Here is a 24,973-nt window from a genome sequence, read left to right as displayed (position 1 = left end):
GGATGCAAATGGACCTCTCACCAATTACTAGTGAAATCCCATCTTGCTGTTTGAAGTTTGCAAGGAAAATCTGATCTTTGTTTCTCAGTGCCGAGTATCTCATTTTTCCAATTTCAACCACATTTTCCCAACTGACTTAACATTGCCCACTTCATTCATGGGCTGGGAAAATTCCACACTAAAGTCTTCCTGACAGTTACAAATTATACAGTCCTCTCCGGATTCCACCGGCCTTCTTTGATGGCTAAGGAGATCTTAATTTGTAGGTGGTCCTGCACATATGAGAGTTTAATGTACCAATGCTACCTGGAGTGAGAACATCTCATCAACTGAGTAACTGAAGTTTTTCCTAACATCCGAACAATGTCACGGTGAGACAATCACATCAGTCATTGTGGAGTATGATGTGCTTTTACTCTGACTTTTCAAACCCAATGGTGTGGTTATGAAACTTGAAAACACATGTAACTCATTTGTTCTACCATCTGTGACTTGAAAGTAAAAGTTATTTTGAAAGTAATTTGCAGGGGCGGAGATACACCACTGCTGCAAGGAGGGGCCCCTGAGGGCTTTGAAAGGAATGTTGGTTCATCCTTCTATCAGACATTTTGAAAGCTCCTGTGTTTCCAAGACTGAGAATTAATGACCAGGAGAAATCTATCATATTTTGCAGATTCACTGAACACAAAGCCATAGGTGGATGTCAGAAATAATTGAGTTTTCAATATTTGAGGTTTAATTCCACTCTCTTTAGTAACAGGTAAAATAATGAATACGGAAACTTTATAATAACTGATCGACAAAAGATGAAGATTTCTGCCTGGGCCCTGCAGTCAAATTGGATGCGACAGGAAAAATGTAAGGGTGTTTCTTCTTCCCGTGGATAATTACCTTTTTCCCTTTCATTTTAATGGTTATGTTGGTGGTCTCAGGTCAGTAATTTTCTTAGGTTTGCTTTCTATTTTGCCCTTGGATGTAGAAGGGAAACAGTTGGTAAGTTGTTCCTAACAGTTCCCTGGTGGCTTGTGGAATTTACATGTGGTTAATTTGCAGCACTGCGGGTGCTTAAATATTTCAGAAAAGCTGATATAGAATTAGAAAGCCTTACTAATTGCAGCAGTGTACTGCTTTCAAGAGGTTAGTCAAATGAATGCTTTCTTTAAATTTCCTTTTGATCTCAACATACAATTTAATTTTTAAGCTGTCTAACAGACAGGTCTCTCAACAGCTTGAAATGTAATCATGTCAGGTTTTTAAGTAGCTGGAATTCTTCTGTGACCAATAATATGACCCTAGTTATATTCATATGCATGGGACACAAATGCTGCCCAGAAAGCTGAAAGAGGATTTGCCTTTGATCGTCCAAATGTTTCATTTGCATAAAAGGAATATCCGACTGACTCTAATTAACTGACCAGAGCTTTGAATACAAACTCGTGAAGTTTACTTGAATTGAATTGAATTGAATTTATTGTCACATGTACCGAGGCATAGTGATAAGCTTTGTCTTGCGAGCAATACAGGCAGATCACATAAATAGGTAGCATAGATAGTAAATAATAGGTAAGCAGCACCAAAGTACTGTGGATTCTCGAAACTTGAAACAAAAATAAAGTGCTGGAGAATCACAACAGGTCTGGAAGTATCTGAGGAAAGAGAAACAGAGTTAATGCTTGAGTTCAATGATTCTTTCTCAGAACTGAAGAAGACTCCATTCTGAAGAAGCAACCCTAGATATTGCCAGACCTGTTAAGTTTCTTCAGCACTTCGTGTTTATATTTTAGCTATCGTCTTCAATTACTTCATATGACTCTCAAAGTGAAATTGATGCGACAATTAAAGTTTTGGGGGGTGTGGGTGATGCAGAAGCATGTGTTATTACTGCAAAATTTGGTTATGTCGCACTTGCATTTTCAGGGCTATGGTACTGTGTTGGCAAATAGCATCCATGGTGCCCATGCACATGGCTTGGGATTGTCAACTTAAACTAAATCTGTTGGTGACATTTTCATCACATGACTTGCCCCTATGCTCCAACCACTAGTTGGTCAATTCTTCCATTCTTATCACTGTGCAATGGTTATTGACTCATCGACTACATAGTCAGTATGTTTAATGTATGGACCACAGTACATTAGTAACCCTTTCCAAGACATGCAGGAAATGGGGCATTCAACATATAACCCCATCTTCTCATTGCCCTCAGGCCATTTGTCAGATAGAATGCACTGTTAACAGTGTAAAATCCATAATCATTAAATGTAAACTGACTTGACAAGAGTTTTGAGTAGCTATTTTAAATCTGCATGTCAGTCCTTTAGATAACGGTGCAGCCACACAGGTAGCTCTCATGTTTAGCAGATTGATCCCCACAGTTCTTCCCTTCCATACTCTCGTCTTCCAACCAAATGTACAAAATGTATTGTTGGAAAGAAGGGACAACATAGTTCAAAAGCATAATTAATAAACATGCAATTATACTACTTGAAATGAATAGTGGCCAAATCCAATGAAGGAATGTATGGCATATCCGAACTGCATTTGATCACCCACCCATCACATAGCATGATGGCTTGAATACAGAAAATATCCAACAGCACATGCAGCAAGGGATCCACATCCATCGGTGGCAACACATAAAGCATCATGCACTAGAAGTACACCATTAGTCATGGAAACTGTAAAACGGTTAGACCTGATTGTGTCGTCCAACAAGGAGTTTATCTGAATGCAGAGACAATACCCATTTGTTGGATAGAGTCAAACTCTGATTTTCGTTTGTTTTATATGATAGTGTACAGAGCCAACCTGCATTTGTGAGCCTATAACATACTTTAAAAGATTTTTAACGGATGTTTTTAAAATTAAAACATCTTTATTGGAAAAGTTCTTTCTCATTCTCTTTGCCAAAAAGAAAAGAGGGAATGCTGCATTTAAACACAAATTCCAGTACTGTACCTCTAAGACACTTATGTGATGCCTTTAAATGAGATATTCCTGTAGAAATCATATTACCTGCAATTTTTCTTTCTGTATCATGGAGTCAGTGTAGTATCTTTAGTCAGTCAACTATGTATGTGTAATAGACAGTAATAGCAGTAATCACAGAAACAGGTCTATTTATAAGGCTATGATATTGTTACCATGTAAGTGGTTCATATTCTTGATAACCTTCAAATTGTTTAAGGTTAAAAATCACACGACACCAGCTTGTAGTCCAACAGGTTTATTTGGAAGCACTAGCTTTCGGAGCGCCTGCTCCTTCATCAGATGGTTGTGGAGTATAAGATAGTAAGACACAGAATTTATAACAAAAGTTTATAGTGTGATGTAACTGAAATCATATGTTGAAAAAGACCTGGATTGTTTGTTAAGTCTGTCATCTTTTAGAAGGACCATGTTGGTTTCAGTTCTTCCATATTCAAATTCAATTCAAATTGTCTGATTCAGCAAGACCCCCAACCCTCTTTGGTACATGTTGTGCCCACTAGAATGTGGAAAGTATAAAGTGTATCAAACCAACAGCTTCTCCCATCAAAGTTCTCATTGAATCCTACTACAGTGAATCCATGTCTGATTCTGTCCTCTGGCAAGCCAGTTCCAACACTAATGTTGACCCCTCCCGAGCTTCAGGATATTTGTTCTGGTATGTCACTATGTGCTGACCTTATCTCAAAGCTATCCTATGGATTACAAAATGGCCTAACATTTACAGGAGTTGGTTGAGGGTAGGTCCCAGTTATCGCTGGTCTCCCTTGTCAAAAGGCAGTAATTTGTTTTTAAGGAAGAATACTATACAGGACTGTAACATTGCAGATGGCCTTAAACGAACTGAGAGCGAGACCTTTGTTCCTCAGTGGAAGGAAATCCTGCCTCAAGGGTTTCCAACCAATTGCAGTGCTAACCGCAAAGAGAAACAAATATTGCTGGAAAAGCTCAGCAGGTATGGCAGCATCTGTGAATAGAAATCAGAGTTAACATTTCAGGGTGAGTGACCCTTCCTCAGAACTGCTGTTTCTGATTTACAGCATCCACAGTTTGTTTTCAGTTTTTTTATGTAGTCCAAATGTGTCAGAACTCAGACAGCAGGTGTCTCTGGGAAGAAGTCAGTAATGGAGGTGGTGTGAGGAGAGTCAGGATTTTAGAAGAGCAAAGGATCAAGCTCTGTAGAGAAGTGAGGAAGGGGGTTAATAAATTTGGGTTTCACATACTGAGGATTGAAACCATATATGGACAGCAAGTACTTAAAGAATTGCCCCTGATACAAAGCAACTCCTGAGAGAAGTGCTTTCCCATCCTTCCCTTAGATGGGACGTGGGTGATTTGCTTGTGATGGTTAAATAATGTGTGCAAACTCTGAGATATGGAGGTAAGGCATGCAGCAGTGATAGGTGTGTAAGTGTTAGTCTCCTCGAATATCATACACCTAACACAGCCCGTTACCTTTTAGCCATGATTTCCAAGTGCCAATCTGAGTGCAAACTGAACCCAAATGTTACCATTGTTTTATCACACACATTTCTCCTTGACATTCCAGCTAAAATGAATGAATGCAAAATCTGGCTTGAACCACTACAATTACTTCAAAATGTAATTTTTAGAAACATGTTTTTATATTATTGTAAATATATTTTCAGGGGAAACTTGGTTCAGGTTCATTAACACAATTGAAATGATTTGATCACAAAGTAATAAGCAACTTGAATCACGATGCCAATGTCACAACAGTAAATAATCTGATCTTAAATAGGTGGAAATAACTTATTAAAAATTTACAACACTGTTTTCCTGTTAGATCGAGCCACAGTAGTTAGTTTCTTAGTAAAACTAGAAAAGTATTTTCTTCACAAAAAGTGCTATACTTGGTAGTTTTTAGTGTCTATGTCCCAAAAGAATCAGTTTTGATTTTTAAAAGTCTCCCAGTGAGTCAATACAATGGAATGTTAGCAGAAACTCACAATGGTCATTGATGAAGATGAATAGGTGATTGTTCTGTGAGGATATGGGATACATAAAGTGAAACTTTAACTTTAGTTCTGCAACCTTTTCAGTAGTTACTGTGATCCTGGACAAAAGTATTAAAAAACAGAAATTCCACATCATTTTCATTCAAGCATTTTAATTTTATTTTTAAAATATTCATAATTAGAAATTAAGGTATGAATGGTTTCATTGCATTAACATAAACATACTTGAAATGAATGTTTCATTATTAATGGACTGGACTGACTGTCCTTGAATGACAGAGGAATTATACTATAACTTAAATTAATTGTGTTTTTCTTTGTGTTGCATGCAATTCTGTTTTACATCAGCAGTTCAGTTTCCTAGTTACTTATATGTCATGCCATTGAGTGCTGCTTACTTTGTAAAAATGATCAACAGTCATGAGTGAAATTTGAAGACAGCAAAACAATTAACAGATTTCAATTACAATTCATTCTTAGATAGATATTATAAAATAATAAGCTACTAAGGCATCTTCCTGATAAAATGCATTTTGTTGAAGTTTTTCATCTCGCACTGTCAAATCGAAAGAAAACATTTATACTGCATGAGAGCAGAGTGCTGATAACTTGGCAAGTGGACTCTGATTTTCAGAGGCATTACTGGGGACAATGCACCAATTAATGATGATTGACAGTAAACAGCCATTTATTTCCATTTTAAAACCAGGCAGGTTGACTCTGATTGTTCAGGGCACATACAGAGAGATGAAATGACTGTCAGCTATTTTGTTGAACTGAGCTTAGTATGGTTTTTCCCCTTGAATTGGTATTCTTGTGAACTGTCCTGACATGTGCAAGATGAAAAGTTTTAACAAAAAGGGGCTTTTTTCAGCAATACTCAAGTTCTTTCTTACTAAACATCTACTAAGACATACAGTAGATTGATTCAATTACACTGACTCCATCAAATCTATTTGTCTATAACAAATGTCAAGGCCACAGAACACTCCCTCAGATCATCCTACCCTAATTGAATCTTTTCATTGCACAGGTCTTTTATGTGCAGTGTAATGAAGCTGGGAAATATTCTGAGATGCTCCCACAGCACCCCTGCATATTATGACCACCTCCCCTCCCCAACAACCTTATCCCAAGTTTCAATTGACCGAAAACACATGTGCTTAAAAAAAGCGTTTTCATCTCTCGAATGCTATAACTGTCCTGGACAGACAATTGACGATTTTTCTTCCACTTATATAGAAGGATATATGTTTATTATACAGCACTCGAAGGTATTTTCAATAAGTCCTACCACACACTCATGGTCAAAGACATACTCAATAAAATATGGTTATTACAAAAGACACAACATGTGTTTGGGTTTGAAAAGTCCAAAGATTTGTTACACTCGCTTCATTTGAGATAAAATATTGAAACATTGCATGCTTCTGATTTCCTTATGTTCCACTGAAGAAATAGAAGCTGAAAGTTTATGCTGATGGATTTGCAGTTGTTTACTGCTTGCATCAAAGACTTTCTCTGACTTCATGCCAATTGAATACCTATGGCAAAAGTCAGTAAAGGATTACCTAAATTCTCTCCCCAGATCAGCCAGTGTCCCTGTTCTTTTTCTGGTTCTTGCAACCTTCCTTCTGTCTCTGATCTCAACAACATGTCTTATAAAAGGTCTGTCATCAGAAACCAAGTTTCTGTCATGTAATCAGTGCATCTGGGTTTGATTATCAGACAAATTGTCTTTGATGACCCAGCCATTGACAAACAATAAGGTCCAATTTTCAACCATTCACATCTCATTCTGATCAATAGGAGTCTTTCACGACAACTCATTGGTATTCCACGTTGAAGCTGTGAAGTCTGACAGAGACGATCAGTTTTTTTTTGTAATTATTTGGATAAAGGCAGCCATTAATCAAAAATACATAGAAAGGTAAGGAATGTGAACTGAAGTAGGCCCTCAAGCCTGTCTTGCCAATCAACAAGGTCATGGCTGATCTGCACTGGGCCCATCTCTTCCTCTATGCCTGTTCATTGTTGCCCTCAATTCCCAGGTAGTTCAAAAACCTACCTACCTCATCTTTAACTACATTTAGAGATTTAACCTCCATAGCTATGTGACATAGAGCTCCAAACATTCACTACACTCTGGGAGAAGAAACTCCTTCATATCTTACTTTTTATTTGATGTCAAGTCCCCGAGTTCAAGATTCCCCTATTGTTGGAAAGATCTTTTCAACACCCACCCTGCCAAACCCACGCAGAATCTTATATGTTTCAATAAGATCACCCTTAATTCTTCTAAACTCCAATATATAAAAGTTTAATCCGTTTAGCTGCTCTTCATGAGTCAACCATTTCATCTCAGGAATCAGCCTAATGCAGATGTTTCCAATCTTTTTAAAATGTGGAGGTGCCGGTGTTGGACTGGGGCGGACAAAGTTAAAAATCTCACAATGCCAGGTTATATTCCAACAGGTTTATTTGGAAGTGCAAACTTTTGGAGTGCTGCTCCTTCAGTGCTCCAAAATCTAGTACTTCTAAATAAATCTGTTGGAATATTACCTGGTGTTGTGTGATTTTTAACTTTGGCCACCCCTGGCCAACATAGGGACTATTCTCTTAATCAGGGCCAACCCTTTGGAGTTGAGATGAGGAGGAAGTTCTTCAGCTAGAGGGCGGTGAAACTGTGGAAGTCCTTTCTGCAGAGGGTTATGGTGATCACGTCATTGAGTGTCTTTAAGACAGAGATAGATTGGTGTTACTTAGTAATGAGATTGAGAGTTACAGGAAGAAGACAGGGGAATGAGCTTGAGAAACATATCAGCCATGAACTCTGATCCTATATCTTATGATCTTCTGGTTTAATTGATAAAACAGGGAAAATCAAGATCATTTCTGCAAAATGCAACAAAGCTCATATTTACACCAAGAGTGGGAAGCCACCATCAGTTGTGATATAAACCAGATTCTTGATTAGAATATTTTTCTCAAGTTCACGCATTTTGAACTCATTGCAGATATAATAATCATTTGTAATCTCTTTAAAAGGCAGAATGGTGAGAAGATCCTCTTAAGTGGTTTTGTCATTAAAACTGTGCACTCAAAACCAATCTGCTCAGCTATGTCAGTCATTTAGATAGATTCATCAAACTGCAGTGAGAACTGTTCACAGCCCTTCAGGTCCTGCTATAGTTGCTGAAAAATGCCTTGGGTAAAGATTCCACTCATCTTGCTCTAGATTGTCATTGTCATTTCTACTTTGTCCTTTAAGACTTTGTGAAAGTGTGTATCTGACATGAGCAGGTAGAAAAAGAGTTAAGTTCTGAGTTTCGTGAAACAAGAAGTTCAGCTGAGCATGACTCAGGTCAGATAAGAACTTACGGTTAAAAGTGGGGTGTTGGAGGCAAGGATAATGGGTTAACAAGATGGAAAAACATTTATTATGTAGAGCCATTTAACAATATTGGAACCATTCAGTATGTAAGGTCAGTTTAACAAGGTGAAAAATATTCATCTTGTGAAGCCAGTTAAGGTTAAGAACATTCATTGTGTAAACAGCAGATGACTTCAGCTTTACTATTGACATTCACTGATTGAAACGGTCACCCAATCAATATGCATGTTGCCTTATCTGGAGGCTCCTCCCTGTAAAATGACTATATAATTCATTAAGAATCTGCTGTTCGAGAGAGAAGACCGAGCACACATGTCCCTGTGCACCTGGGTGACTGTTCTCTCTCCCTCCAGGGCCCGGAATAAAGATGAAGGAGGTAAAACTATACTGTGTCTGAGCGTTTTGCTTCAACTGAGAGGGGTATTGGCACGACATTTGAATAAAAGAGTTAGTGGCCTTAGGGCTTACTCTTTTAATTACTTTGCCAACTATGAATTTGCCAGAAGATGGTGAACATTAAACGATGCCTCAGTGTATCCCTCACCTTTTGCCACTGGATCAGAACAAAAATGACACCTGAGCTTTCAAAATAGCCTTCAGCTCGAAATTTATTTTGTCCAAAGTATGTCGTTGCACGGAAAATTATCCTCGAATTTACTGTGCAACGTTGTGTAGTGTCAATCCAAGTCCCCCTTTTTTACTTATCAATATAATTCAGGGACATATAATGCAAACTGTCTTACCTTTTGCAGTTGTGAACTAAAATTAATTTTGCAATTCCACATGCAAATTGTACATGTTTGGTTCCTTTTTAGTTAGTCCGAGGTTCATCTTTCATCATTCTTGCTTCACCTTATAGTTTATGGTGCCACTCTACCATGGGTCATGCTGCGTGTAGGCCTCTAGAGTACTGGGTATAGTTTTGGTTTCCTTACTTGGGGAAAGATGTAATTGCATTGGAGACAGCTCAGTGAAAGTCTTTTCGGACATTTGTGAGATGAAAGATTTGCCTTATCAGGTGAGGTTGAGCAGTTTCAGCCTATACTCTCTAGAGTCTAGAAGGATGAGAGGAGATCTAGTTGAGGTATATCAGATAGTAAAAGGGATTGAAAAGTAGACTAAAGAAGATGCTTTCCCTCATGGGGCAGTCTAGAATGAGAGGTCATCATTTTTGGTTAAGGAATGGCTGATTATAAACAAAGCTGAGGAGGAATTATTTCCATCAAAGGGTCAGGAATCTATGAAATTTGCTATGCCAAGGTGCGGTAAATGTTGGGACACTGAGTAAATTCGAGGAAGAGAGAGACACATTTTCAATTAGTAATGAGTTGACGGGTTATGGAGAGCAGAGTTGAGGCTGAGGTGAAATCAGTCATAATTGTATAAAATAGCGAAGCAGACTAGAGGGCCGAATGGCCTATCCTTTTCCCAATTCTTAGGCTCTTGTGGATCCACACCTCAGGAGCATACAGAATGGTGCTGGCTGGTTTCAAGCTTAGAGACACGAGGAGTCAAATGGGCATGGCGAGGGAACGTGCAGGGGTGGTGAGATCAACTCTTAGAAACTCTGTGATTGGTTCATCAATTACAACCTACAGGTGGATGACCATGGACATAGTACACCTTTTTTGAATTGTTTCCAGTGCAAGTACATCCCTTCTTAAACAGGAGGTGTTTTTACTTTTTAATGCTTTCTCACTGAAATATTGTGAAAGTTAGTGTATATTTAATGCACGGTCTACTCAGAAAACCTCTAACCAAATCCTTCACCATTCATTGGCATAAGTATCATTCAGTCCCCAACCATCAACATCCTGGGGGTTAGCATTCACCAAAAACTAAACAGAAGCAGCCAATAAATATCACACTACGAGAGCATGTCAAAAGCTATTCAGTGAATAATTCAGGTCTTGACTCCTCAAAACCTGCCCATCATTTACAAGGCACAAGTCGGGAGTGTGATGGATAACTCTTCACCTTCCTGGATGGTAAAGCTAAAACACATTCAAGAAGCCTGAAACCCTCTAGGATAAAGCAAGCTGCTCATTTGTTCCCCTATCTATCATGTTAAATATTCATTCCCACTGATGACAAAGTGACAACAATGCACACCACTGACAAGATGCACTGCATACAGTAAGTCATCAAAGCTGCTGAGCCAGCCCTTTCCAACCTGTGACCTGAATGCAAGGATGACAATTAATAATGCAAGCATGCAAGAACGTCCAAAGAACAGAATGCAAGAATGTAGGATTGACGCTTCGCAAAAATGCAAGAATGACAGAATGTGACCTTGACCGCCTATAAGGAGAGGAGTAGCAGATGTATCGAAGCCACACTATATACAGGTTGCTCTTCAAGTGACACATCAAAGCCTGGATCTATATCATTATTCCTCAAATCTCACTTGGGGACTCCCCGAATGGGACTGTGGGGTACCCACTTCAGATGAACTGCAACAGTACAAGGATGTGGCTAATTACATCCTACGCAAAGATAGTTATGCGTAGGCAATTAACTTTGGATTGATTAGAGAAGCCTACAACCTGTAAGTGAATTTAAGTATTATTAGCATGCAAGTTATGTCCCAACTCTTGTGTTGTTCCAAGTATGTTGACAGAAAAGAAAAATTCACCAGGCTTCACAACTGACAACACGTAGCACACTTGCCTTCATTGCTTGGTCCTTTAGGTATAGCATTTCAGATGTTATGTTGGGATTGTACAGGATATTGGTCAGGCCTCTTCAGGAGTATTGTGTCCAGTTCTGGTCTCCCTGATATAGTAGGAAGGATATTATTAAGCCGGATAGGGCTCAGAAGAGATTTACCAAAATGTTGCTGGGAATTGAGGGTTTGGGTTGTGGGGAGAGGATGGATAGGCTGGGACTTTTCTCACTGGAGCACAGGAGGCTGAGAGGTGACTTATAGAGGTGTATAAAATGATGAGGGGCATTGACAAGGTGAATGGCAGGTGTCTTTTCCCTAGGGTGGGGAATTTCAAGACTAGGGGGCATATTTTTAAGGTGAGAGGAAAAAAACTTTAAAAAGACTTGAGGAGCATTTTTTAGACAGAGAGTGGTTTGTTTGAGGAATGAACTTTCAGAGGAAGTGGTGGATGCGGGTATGGTTACAACATTTAAAAGGCATTTAGATAAGTACATGAGTAAGAAATGCTGTGAGGATATGGGGCCAAACGTAGACAGGTTGGACGAGTTTAGTTTGGTATTATGATCGGCATGGACTGGTTGGACCAAAATGTCTGTTTCTGTGCTGTATGATTCTAGGACTCTATGACTCTATAACTCATTCCCATTTTGCTCATTCTCTATAGATGCATAAATCCATGAGTTTTATGTGATATGGGCATAGGAGTACTATCTATCATTGTACTGTTAGTAAAATGCCTCATTCATTGAGTGCATACCATGTCTGATATTATAACCATTTAAATTAACAGTTAAAGATTTGGATTGATGCCTCTGAATTTTCATTGTGCATTGTGAGTGAGTCAGGCTATTTGTCAGGAACACCAAGTCAAACAAAAAACCTTTCTTGTCACTTTTCCCTATTTATTGAAAATAGGTACATTATAAGAGATAAAGATAAAGAAAAAGAAATCTAAAGAGAACATAAACAGGAGAGGAAATGGCCTAGTGGTATTACTGCTGGACTGTTAATTCCGAGACCCAGCTAATATTCTGGGGACCAAAAATTATATCCTGCCTTGGCAGATACTGGAATCTGAATTCAATAAAAATCTGGAATTAAGAGTTTAGTGATGACCATAAATTGATTGTTGATTGTTGGAAAAAACCCATCCTGTTCACTAGTGTCCTTCAGGGAAGAAAGTTGCCACCCTTGCCTGTTTTGACCTACATGTAACTCCAGAGCCACAGCAATATGGATGACCCTTAGTTTATGCCCTCTGGGCAATTAGGGAAGGGCAATAAATGCTGGCCTAGCAGGTGATGCCCTCATTTAAGGTATATAATTTTTGCAGGTTTATCAAGAGTGCTGGTTAATAAGGTGCCAATTAAATTAAGGTTAGCTCTAGTAGATGTTATAAAGCCTTATTGCATACTTGTCGAATAGTGGCCAGTAAAATAGCTGGCTGATACAGTATATACTGGCGGGCCCAGCCGTGGGAATTGTGTGCAATAGGCTTGGCATTTTCCCACAGAACTTCAGCAGCACCAATACCTGATGGATCACTGTCATTGCAGGTTTGGGCAAGGGGAGGGGATTTCATTTTCTTCATTAGCACCTCATTTCTCATACAGAGACATTCAGGGACTGCTTCTGCCTGGGTTTCAATGTCAGCAGTCTGAGATAATGTTTTTCCCAGTTGATTTACCTTGTCAGACTGCCACCAAGCTAGTTTAATTTGCTACCTCCTAACGGAGGTAATAAGAATTTCTGTCTTCTCATATTCTGAAAAAGGTGTCAGATAATCAGTGCAGAAGGTCTTCTGTCTGCAGTACCATTGCTCTGAGCTTTGTCCTGCCATAAACTGTGAGGCCGTGCAGTCATGGAAAATACCAAGCACTTTCGCCTGTATCTGACGCCTCCCTGAATTAAATGGACCTCTTGGAGTCCACTGGCAATGTGATCACCTTTGAACCCACCAGATCATTGAGCAGTTAGTTCCCAGGCTGGGTAAGCCTTCCACACCCACTGAATCTGATACATGATTGCAGGCCTCAATCCAGATGTACCTGGTAAAGGGGAATGGGCATATACTCCTTCAATCTATTTTACCAACACCTTGATTCACTTACTGCAATCGCTTAGTGGAAAAGTGATTTTTTTTTCCCAAGCAGTAGATTTTGAAATATCCCTGTGTCCTTCACTTTTGCTGCTGACTTGTATGCCTCATCCAAGACAAACTGTGGTTCCCCCTTCCTTCAGATGCAAAATTCTGTTAACTTGTAGAGTTAGTTAACCTCACCTGTGCTCTCAGGTGTTCCTCAAAGGGGGTTTGCAACTTCAGAGACATATGCTATAGGTGAGTCCATACCCTCTCAAAACAGTTCAAGAAAGTAGTCCTGACCATAACTTTGCTAGTTGTTTTAATAAGCAGGTGTAATTCGAATACTCTAGGAGTGATGCTGCCAGTCAAATCAAATTGTTTTAAACAAAACAGAACGCATTTACAAGATTACCAAATGGAAGACAAACAAAAGAGAACAGAATACTGAGTAACATAACCTATCTGAAAACCAACAGATTATCCCGATCTAATAATGCTGTTCCAAATAATTGCAACAATCCCCATAAACGCCCCTTGGCATAAAAGGTAAAATCAAATACTGATTCTTACAGGAGACAAGTCAGAGAGAGAGGACCAGCCTCGACCTGCTTCTTTGAGTCCAGCAACTTTTTTTTCACATTACTGTTAAAACCTAAACCAAACCAGAGAAAACCTGAGATGAGAGAACTGGCCACTCCCTTTTCATTATACAAGTGTTGTTTTTAAACTTAAAAGCCTTCTGCCTGACACAGTATCTGTTAGCTATAAACATATTGAGCCTGAAATCCTTCAAAACCAGACTTTTCAGAGTCTGTGTCTTTTACAACCTCTTTGTAAAAAATAGCCAAGGACAACATAGCCTTGTTAAAGGAGTAGCATCATTACACATAGGATATTCTATTTTACTCTGTTTGCCTCCCATTATCTGGATGGGGTCAATGTTCCACAACAAATCCCACTGATTCCTCTCATAGCCACCAGCAGTTGACCCTGACTTTGAGCATTTAAAACAAAAGGGCTGCTTGGCCTCACCTTGTACCTCAGCACTGCCTTGTCCTGTCCTGAGGAAGGCCCTCAGCATTTTCCACTCGTCCAGTTGGCAATCCAGCCGGCAGTGAGATGTCTGATGTGACAACCTACACAGGAATGGTCATTATCGAGTTAACATTTGACAGGGCTGCAATTCAGGAAGTGGTGATGCACTACCCTGCCAACTGACTGTCCCACACACTCTGAAACTCCCTCCTCCCAACAGTCAGCAATCTTACAGTCTTCGTGGAGGTAAGGCCTTAAATAAACAACATCTCCGCTAACAACGCACTGACATCAAAAGCAGATATTTCAACAGTAGACCCTCTTGCAGTTTTTCTTTTAAATTTGTTTCAAAAATTACAATTTACCCAGTCTGATCCTTTCATTTAATCCGTGGTTTCAAATCACAACAAGAGCCTCGTTTTGGGTACAAATAGACTTTGGGCGGAATTCTTCAATTTCCTGCAGTTCCAAATGGGATACCCCAAACTATTAACACCGCCAGGTGAGGGGATGAACAGGCCTTTCTTCGTTATTCACCCACTCTCTGTGGTTGCTTGCAATGAGACCAGTTCCGAAAGCATGCCCTCTTTTGCAGATACCCTTTTCCAAACTGAAATGAACTTAAGTTTGAAAAGGAGCCAACTTTACCAGGTTTTCTTGAATTAAGAAAGACAGCGTGTGAGGGGTGGGGGCTGAAGGAGAGCTTAATATTTCTCCCTTTTGGAAATTTGATTTACTGCTTTAGCTCTGGTCTCAAGATGTAAGTGATCAAGATAAGACACCCCCTGGGATAAATAAGGCCTCCTTTGAGATGGTGAAATGGCAGACATGAGTAAAAGGTGCTTAAACTCAATTGGACTGTCAAGGACCGTCCAAAATATGAAAGACATGTGTTTATATTTTAGTGTCCCTGCTCACATGAAGCTATTTTAAGATTTTTGCTGCTTGACTCCAGGGATGCACATTCAAATCCCAGCGCAGCATTTGATGGAATTTGACCTCAATTCATAATTTTGAAATCTAGTCTCCATAATTAAATCATCATTGATACTAAAAGTCATGTAACTTTCTAGAAAAGGAAATCTGTCATGATCTTAACCTACATGTTTTCAGACTCTCAGCAACAAATTGTGCCCTTGTTGGTGGTGCACTCAGAAAAGAATAAGTCCAAATAGATATCTAGAGTTTCATAAATAGTAGCATTCAGTCAAAGAGCAATGAAGTTTTAAGAATTTTATAAGGTCTCGATTAGGTCACAACTAACACCCAATTCTGGTCACCACACTTTAGGACAGAGGTAACAATGAGATTTATCAGAATGGTTCCAGGGATGAAAAACTGGAGTTGTCCTCCTTGGAACAAAAGAAATTGAGCAGTATTTTTTTTCACAGTTGTGCATAATTATGTCAGGTTTGGATAAGGTAAATCAGGAACAAACTGTTGCCTTTAGCTGATGGTACTAAAGCCAGGGAAAATAGATTTAAGGATTTAGAGAAGAGTTGGAGCAAGAGGATGAAGAATAATCTCTTTGCATAATAACCAGTGATGACTTCTGTTATGGACTAGGACAGACGCCCCCCACCCCACCCCCTTTCAAAATATTTTAAGAAGGTCGCCTAAATCCTAACATTTTCTTATTTTCCAGGCAGATACGGAGTGGATATTCCAGGTGTGATGCGACTGGTGAAACCACTCAGCTTTAAGCAAAACAGAATTTATTTAAGCACTACAGTTGAAACATGGACAAAGGAAAGCAGAATTTACAGGAACTGAACTTATGGAAAACTTAACCGACTCACTACAGCAACTGTTGCTAATTAACTGTTCCAATACAGTAACATTCCATAAACACACCCCTTGGCAAAAAGATAAATTCAAACACAGATTCTTACAGGCAGGACGGAACAGCATCCAGAGAGAAAGTTCAGAGAAAGTCAGAGGAATCTCTTACTAAAGCTTGCAACTCTTCTGGACTCCAATCTTGTGAGTACTACAGCAAAAAGAAACTAGAAAACAGCTGAACGGAGTGAACTGGCCGGTCCCCTTCCATTGTTTAGCTGATAATCCCTCAACTCTTGGGTACCTCTGTCTTTATGACCTCTCTCCAAAAAAATCAAGGACAAAATAACCTTTTAAAAGTGACAGCATCGTCACACCTGGAAGTCACCGCACATGAAGCAGGTAAATTAGAGACAATAATCTCAAAGGAAAATTAGATGGAATCCAGAATTAAATACCCGCACAGGGCTCTGAGCATAGAGAACTGAGGAATGGGATTGATGATGTTGCTCCACAGAGAGCTAACATAAACTAGGAAGGTTGCAGGGCCTCATTCTGAGTTGTAGATGACACTGCGAGCCACACGTTGCTGTCCTGATATGGAGCAACATGCAGTGGGGAGAAGGAGGCAGATTCTCATTGGCCAGCTGCAATTTGATGGGCACGGAAAATATGGAAAGTTGTCATCCAATATGCACAAGAGCTGATGCCAAGATTTCTACGGGCTTTTGCCCAAAACGTTGATTTTGAAGCTCCTTGGATGCTGCCTGAACTGCTGTGCTCTTCCAGCAAAATTAGCCAAGATATCTATGTTAATCCTGACTTAATTTTTTGCATTTTGTTGACTTTGAAACTTCCAGCGAGGTGTTTAGTTTTCTGAGGTTTGTGTAAATCATATCAGGTTAGAGAGGTTATAGTCTGAAATAAAGTTTGTGAGAAGATTTGTAGCTCGAGTGCTCGTTGTTGTGGTTCTGTTCGCCGAGCTGGGAATTTGTGTTGCAGACGTTTCGTCCCCCGTCTAGGTGACATCCTCAGTGCTTGGGAGCCTCCTGTGAAGCGCTTCTGTAATGTTTCCTCTGGTATTTATACTGGTTTGTATCTGCCGCTTCCGGTTGTCAGTTCTAGCTGTCCATTGCAGTGGCCAGTATATTGGGTCCAGGTCGATGTGCTTATAGGTTGAATCTGTGGATGAGTGCCATGCCTCAAGGAATTCCCTGGCTGTTCTCTGTTTGGCTTGTCCTATAATAGTAGTGTTGTTCCAGTCAAACTCATGTTGCTTGTCATTTACGTGTGTGGCTACTAAGGATAGCTGGTCATGTCGTTTCATGGCTAGTAATTTATTGTCACCTGCAATTTTACAAAAAGAACTGTGAAAAGTGTTTAAGTCACCATAACCACAGTGCCTGTATTAATAGCAGGAGGCATAGACAAGAAAAAAAAATGTTAGGACAAAGTCCATCTTAGTTCAATTCCTGGCCCTGGGTTTGGGAAAAAGTCAGTGCCCCGGCAAGACCACCACATGTCGGCCACTGGAAGCCACCATAAGAGCTGCCCCAGGGACTAATCTCATCACCAATCCCGGGAAGGAAGATGTTGCAAAAGCGGAATCCTGAGCCAACAGATGTCAGGCCAAAACCACCTCAATGCGGAAGCCGCCATTGGCCTCCACCAATGCAACAGCTGATGCTGGATCCCCGTGCTCACCCCTCCACCAGCCGCTTCCTCGAGGCCACTTCCAGGTTCCCTCTCCAGTCACCACCACACTATGGACCTCAACCAAGACATCTTCAATACTGCCTTCCGCCAAAACAAAATCAACGAAGAAAAGAAAGAAAACAAAATGTTAAAAGGAGAAATAAAAGACTGCGTGGTTGAGCCCTGGACACGGGAGAGCCCTGATGCTGCCAACTCCATCACCATCACCTTGAGTTAAGGGATGAGGGTTTACTGAAAATGGCAAACCAAGGCAGTGCTTCCATTCTGCCTGCCTTGGCATCCAAAATGTTTTTGGATTTGCAAACCAGCTTGCTCGTGTTTGCAAATACACCCGACCTAATGCCAAATCCACTCCTGATTTTCTGTGATGAAAGTGAAAGAAAGTCAAAAAGCTGCTAAGTGATTTAATTCCCATCTCTGGAAATCGCTTATTCAATTGATCATACACAAGGAGCATGAGACATGGTTGTTTATCCCTTCTGCTTGATGCAATTAAATCTTTCACACTGTTTTTCCAAGAACTGGTTTCCCTGAAGTGATTCACTAACCTCGTGGAGCTTGGCTTGTGTTAACTGTGCAGCTTGTTAAAGAGATCTTCTGAAAGCATTGAGTCAACATCCTTGCTCAAGAAAGACATCTAGGAGAAAGTGAGGACTGCAGATGCTGGAGATCAGAGCTGAAAATGTGTTGCTGGAAAAGCGCAGCAGGTCAGGCAGCATCCAAGGAGCAGGGGAATTGACATTTCGGGCATGAGCCCTTGTTCAGGAATGAGGAGACTGGGCCAAGCAGGCTAAGATAAAAGGTAGGGAGGAGGGACTTGGGAGAGGGACGTTGGAAATGCAATAGGTGGAAGGAGGTTAAGGTGAAGGTGATACGTCGGAGTGGGGGTGGGGGCAGAGAGGTCAGGAAGAAGATTGCAGGTTAGGAAGGTGGTGCTGAGTTCGAGGGATTTGACTGAGACAAGGTGGGGGAAGGGGAAATGAGGAAACTGGAGACATCTGAGTTCATCCCTTGTGGTTGGAGGGTTCCTAGGAGGAAGATGAGGCGCTCTTCCTCCAGCCGTCGTGTTGCTATGGTCTGGCGATGGAGGAGTCCAAGGACCTGCATGTCCTTGGTGGAGTGGGAGGGGGAGTTGAAGTGTTGAGCCACGGGGAGGTTGGGTTGGTTGGTCCAGGTGTCCCAGAGGTGTTCTCTGAAACGTTCCGCAAATAGGCGGCCTGTCTCCCCAACATAGAGGTGGCCACATCGGGTGCAGCGGTTGCAGTAAATGATGTGTGTGGAGGTGCAGGAGAATTTGTGGCGGATATGAAAAGATCCCTTGGGGCCTTGGAGGGAAGTAAGGGGGGAAGTGTGGGCGCAAGTTTTGCATTTCTTGCGGTTGCAGTGTAAGGTGCCGGGAGTGGAGGTTGGGTTGGTGGGGGGTGTGGACCTGATGAGGGATTAACGAAGGGAGTGGTGCAGCCCCACCTCTCCAATCGCCACCAGGACAGAACCCCACTGGTCCTCACCTACCACCCCACCAACCTCCATATACATCGTATCATCCGTCGTCATTTCCGCCACCTCTAAACGGACCCCACCACCAGGGATATATTTCCCTCCCCTCCCCTATCAGCATTCCTGAAAGACCACTCCCTCCATGACTCCCTCGTCAGGTCCACACCCCCTACCAACCCAACCTCCACTCCCGGCACCTTCCCCTGCAACCGCAAGAAATGCAAAACTTGCGCCCACACCTCTCTCCTTACTTCCCTCCAAGGCACCAAGGGATCCTTCCATATCCGCCACAAATTCACCTGTACCTCCACACACATCATTTACTGCATCCACTGCACCCGATGTGGCCTCCTCTATATTGGGGAGACAGGCCGCCTACTTGTGGAACATTTCAGAGAACACCTCTGGGACACCCGGACCAACCAACCCAACCACCCCGTGGCTCAACACTCCAACTCCCCCTCCCACTCCACCAAGGACATACAGGTCCTTAGACTCCTCCATCGCCAGACCATAGCAACACGACGGTTGGAGGAAGAGTGCCTCATCTTCTGCCTAGGAACCCTCCAACCACAAGGGATGAACTCAGATTTCTCCAGTTTCCTCATTTCCCCTCCCCCCATCTTGTCTCAGTCCCAACCCTCGAACTCAGCACCACCTTCCTAACCTGCAATCTTCTTCCTGACTTCTCTGCCCCCACCCCCACTCCGACCTATCACCTCACCTTTCCAATGCCCCTCCCCCAAGTCCCTCCTCCCTATCTTTTATCTTAGCCTGCTTGGCCCAGTCTCCTCATTCCTGAACAAGGGCTCATGCCCGAAATGTCAATTCTCCTGCTCCTTGGATGCTGCCTGACCTGCTGCGCTTTTCCAGCAACACATTTTCAGCTCAAGAAAGACATCATTTAGTACAATCAGTGTGATACAGAAATTAGTGCTAGCTATTATCTTCAGGCAGCATTTGCTATCCATTACTTTCTGAAATGTAATGTTCAAAGGTTTGAAACAAGTTTCATCCTTGTACATCAAAGCATTTACAGCAACATGTCTGGAGAGCCACCTCACTTCATTTTGATGTCTAAATGATCCAGGCTCATTTCTGTGCTATCTTCCATTTCCTTGAATTGTTCACTTCAGCTTAAAGATTTGCAAATCCCTGTATAAATGGACTTTAAAAGTGTCTCTTGTCAAAAATGAATTTTCTTCCTTCATCGTTGTTTGCAGACATTGACTAACTCTGGATTTTCATGTTGTTACACAATGCTACTTATATAAATGTGGAATGCATTGTTTGAGCTGTACAGCACACTATTATTTTCCCTGAGCTTGACTATCTATCTTTCATAGCAGCTGTAATACCTTCCATTTTCCAAGTGGTAATTCAATAATTCCACCAAATCTTATACCCTGCAGGTGCTGCATATCTGAACTCAAACTGTAATGGTTATAAGCATTCATTTTGGAGATATCTGCAACTTCATTAACAATGCATAATATGAAAGATCCTCAGACACCATCTTCCAAACCCACGACCATTTCTATCAAGAAGGGTAAGGGCAGTAGATACATGGGGGCATCACCCTCTTCAAGTTCCCTTCCAAGATAACCACCATCCTGACTTGGAAATATATCATCGTTCCTTCACTGTCGATGGGTCAAAATCCTGGAATACCCTCCTTAATGACATTGTTGGTCCACCAATTGGACATGGATTGCAGTGATTCAAAAAGGCAGCTTACCACCACCTTCTCAAGGGGAACGAAAGACAGGCAATAAATGTTGGCCTGCCAGCAATGCCCAAATCCCATAAATGAGTAAAATAAAGTTCAACTCTAACATGATTTCCCCGAGCACAGTACTGTTGAGTGATTAAAGATGCCAAAGCAGAAGCAGCAGATACTGAAGGGAGACTTGATAGAAGTTTATAAAATAATGAGATGCCTCTATAGGGTTGACAGTCAGAAACATTTTCCCAGAGTTGAAATGTCTAACATTAGGGTGCATGCATTTAAGATGAGAGGGGAAAGTTCAAAGGAAACATGAGGGGCTTATTCTTTACGTAGAGTTGTAGGTGTCTGAAACACACTGCTGGGGTGATGGTGGTCGCAGATAGATTAGACGTGTTTAAGGGTCTTTTAGATAAGAACATGAACATGTAAGGAATGAAAAAATATGGATCATGGGCAGGTAGAAGGGATTACTTTAATTTGGTGTCATGTTCAGCACAATATCGTGGGCTGAAGGGTCTGTTCCTATGGTGTACAGTTTATTGTTAGTAATTATTGATGTGCAAGCTCACTGGTACATACAGATATGCTGCCATACCATCATTCATATTCTGCACAAAGCTCTTGGAGCTTTTCGTTTGTACTACAAGCAGAACATCACCTGAGAACTTCTATTTCTTCTGGCTTTGAACGTTGTCTTTCAGCCAGATCCAGCCTTGTCTACTTGTCATTAATGGGTTGTAATGGAACACTTTTTGAATCCCAGTGGGTCAGAATTTATGCTCCCAAGAATATGTACAGCAGATTCATGATCTTTTGCTTGTTTAATGTGCCTTCATGGAATTCAACTTCCATCTATCTTTGCATTCCTAGACAGCAGAGAAGTCACGATGCATTTTAGTTTCAGCACAGGTTTTGCAAATCGAGGCTACACCAGCTCTGTGCTGGAGCACTTGCCCCAGATGGTTGTTGTGATTCTGTTTTCTGGTTCTGCTACTTTATTGAATCACTCTCTTTTGAACATGACCCAACATTTCTTCATAGGAATTGCTCACTTGTTCGTAGGTTTTCCTTGACTTTGTTTAAAGTTGGCTTAAACGATACATTGCAAGTCACTTTCATAGGTTTACTTAAACCAATAGAATCTTGCTGTAACTAGCAAAAACATCTTGAAACTTAATTGATTTCAGATCTGCTAACTATGACACCAGTTGATGTCAGACAAGAATCTACTTTAATTGAAAATGTTACCTCGGAATGAAGTGGTAGTGCTCATATCTTTGGAGGAGGAGGTCTGAGGCGTGACATAACATGATGAAATAGACTGATAATACTTTAAGAAAAATTGAAAGACTATCAAATTTCAGCATCTGCACAAAAAGGCGAAATGTGAAAGGAGGGTTACAGTGTTCTGATAATATGAGCACTTTCAGAAACTCAATCGATTGAAAAGAGTCAACATTTATATAGTGCCATTCATCAGCTCAAGTCCCACGTTGCTTAAAAAACAGTGATGTACTGTGTGAAGTGAAGTTTATGATTTAATGTGGGAAACGGAACAGCTGAATTGTGCACAGTAAGCTCCCTAAAACAACTATTTGATTATCCCTCAGATCATTGCTTTGATAAGAGTGATATTTATTGGGAGATAATGAACTGGGTGTGTGGGAGTGAAAGAACTCTCCTAGTTCATGGAACAGCTCCAAGACAGAAAGACATCTTTTTGGCTTACAGTCATAGAGTCGTAGAGATGTACAGCATGGAAACAGATCCTTCCATCCAACTCGTCCATGCCAACCAGATATCCCAACCCAATCTAGTCCCACCTGCCAGCACCTGGCCCATAACCCTCTAAACCCTTCCTATTCACATACGCATCCAAATGCCTTTTAAATGTTGTAGTTGTACCAGACACCACGACTTCCTCTGGCAGGTCATTCCATACACGTACCACTCTCTGCGTGAAAATGTTGCCCTTAGTCTCTTTTATATCTTTCCCCTTTCACTCTAAACTTATACCCTCTAGTTCTGGACTCACCCATTCCAGGGAAAAGATGTTCAAATTTTGTGAGAAGATTTGTAGCTCGTGTGCTCATTGTTGTGGTTCTGTTCGCTGAGCTGAGAATTTGTGTTGCAGACGTTTCGTCCCCTGTCTAGGTGACATCCTCAGTGTTTGGAAGCCTCCTGTGAAGCACTTCTGTGCTGTTTCCTCCGGCATTTATAGTGGTTTGTTTCTGCCGCTTCTGGTTGTCAGTTCCAGCTGTCAGCTGCAGTGGCCGGTATATTGGGTCCAGGTCAATGTGCTTATTGATTGAATCTGTGGATAAATGCCATGCCTCTAGAAATTCCCTGGCTGTTCTCTGTTTGGCTTGTCCTATAATAGTAGTGTTGTCCCAGTCGAATTCATGTTGCTTGTCATCTGAGTGTGTGACTACTAAGGATAGTGTCGTATCGTGGCTAGTTGGTGTTCATGGATGCGGATCGTTAGCTGTCTTCCTGTTGTCCTATGTAGTGTTTTGTACAATCCTTACATGGGATTTTGTACACTACATTGGTTTTGCTCATGCTGGGTATCGGGTCCTTTGTCCTGGTGAGTTGTTGTCTGAGGGTGGCTGTTGGTTTGTGTGCTGTTATGAGTCCTAGTAGTCGCAGTAGTCTGGCTGTCAGTTCAGAAATGCTCTTGATATATGGTAGTGTGGCTAGTCCTTTGGGTTGTGGCATGTCCTCATTCCGTTGTCTTTCCCTTAGGCATCTGTTGATGAAATTGCGCGGGTATCCGTTTTTGGCGAATACTTTGTATAGGTGTTCTTCCTCTTTTTGCAGTTCTGGGGTACTGCAGTGTGTTGTGGCCCTTTTGAATAGTGTCTTGATACAACTTCGTTTATGTGTGTTGGGTGGTTGCTTTCGTAGTTCAAGACTTGGTCTGTGTGCGTGGCTTTCCTGTAAACCTTTGTGGTGAATTCTCCGTTCGGTGTTCTCTGTATCATCACGTCTAGGAATGGGAGTTGGTTGTCCTTTTCTTCCTCTCTAGTGAATCGGATTCCTGTGAGTGTGGCGTTGATGATCCGGTGTGTGTTCTCTATTTCTGTGTTTTTAATGATTACAAAGGTGTCATCTACATATCTGATCCAGAGTTTGGGTTGAATTTGCGGTAAGACTGTTTGTTCTAACCTTTGCATTACAGCTTCTGCTATGAGTCCAGATATGGGTGAGCCCATGGGTGGGCCGTTGATTTGTTCATATATTTGGTTGTTGAATGTGAAGTGTGTTGTGAGGCACAGGTCCAGTACTTTGAGTATGCAGTCTTTGTTGATAGGTTCACCGTACTGTTGTCTGTTCTGTATGTCCAGCAGGTTGGCTATTGTTTCTCTGGTTTTGTCGATAGAGGTGAACAGTGCCGTTACATCAAATGAGACCATGGTTTCTTCCTTGTCTATGTGTATATTTCTGATGATGTCCAAGAATTCCTGTGTTGATTGTATAGAGTGTCTGGATCTGCTGATCAGGTGTCTCAGTTTCTGCTGTAGTTCTTTCGCCAGTTTGTGTGATGGTGTCCCTGGTAGTGATACTATGGGTCTGAGTGGGATGGCTGGTTTGGGCACTTTAGGTAGTCCATAGAATCTGGGGGTGTTGTTGCTTTCAGGTTTCATTCTTTGTAGGTCAAACCTGGTTATCTGTCCATTTTTTTGTGGGTTCCTCAGTGTGTTGTTTATCCTATTCGTGAGCTGTGGGGTGGGGTCAAACTCCGCAGCTACACTGGCACCATCCCCCTACCTTTTCCTCCGCTACATCGATGACTGCATTGGCACTGCCTTGTGCTCCCACGAGGAGGTTGAACAGTTCATCCACATTACTAACACCTTCCACCGCGACCTCAAATTTACCTGGACCATCTCAGACTCCTCCCTCCAATTCCTAGACCTCTCCATTTCTATCTCGGGCGACCGAATCAACACGGACATTTACTATAAACCGACCGACTACCACAGCTACCTAGACTACACCTCCTCCCACCCTGCCCCCATAAACGTAAAAACGCCATCCCATATTTCTAATTCCTTCGTCTCCGCTGCATCTGCACCCAGAAGGACCCGTTCCAATACCGAAC

At 41.4% G+C, this 24,973-nt stretch overlaps 1 long non-coding RNA gene across 1 annotated transcript in view; it reads left to right on the top strand.

The window, feature by feature from the left end:
• Positions 1-616: 616 nt before the first annotated feature.
• The window catches only part of LOC140481640 (uncharacterized), a 55,167-nt gene continuing 30,810 nt past the window's right edge, over positions 617-24,973 (top strand). The window contains exons 1-2 of the long non-coding RNA XR_011961571.1: positions 617-858; positions 15,793-16,328. This is a non-coding gene — a long non-coding RNA (uncharacterized lncRNA). The remainder of the gene's footprint in view (positions 859-15,792; positions 16,329-24,973) is intronic.

This window comes from Chiloscyllium punctatum, chromosome 9, assembly GCF_047496795.1.
Source record: "Chiloscyllium punctatum isolate Juve2018m chromosome 9, sChiPun1.3, whole genome shotgun sequence".
Lineage (NCBI taxonomy): Eukaryota > Metazoa > Chordata > Chondrichthyes > Orectolobiformes > Hemiscylliidae > Chiloscyllium > Chiloscyllium punctatum.
Note: the sequence above shows the minus strand (reverse complement) of the source record. Positions and strands in the feature narration are given on the sequence as shown.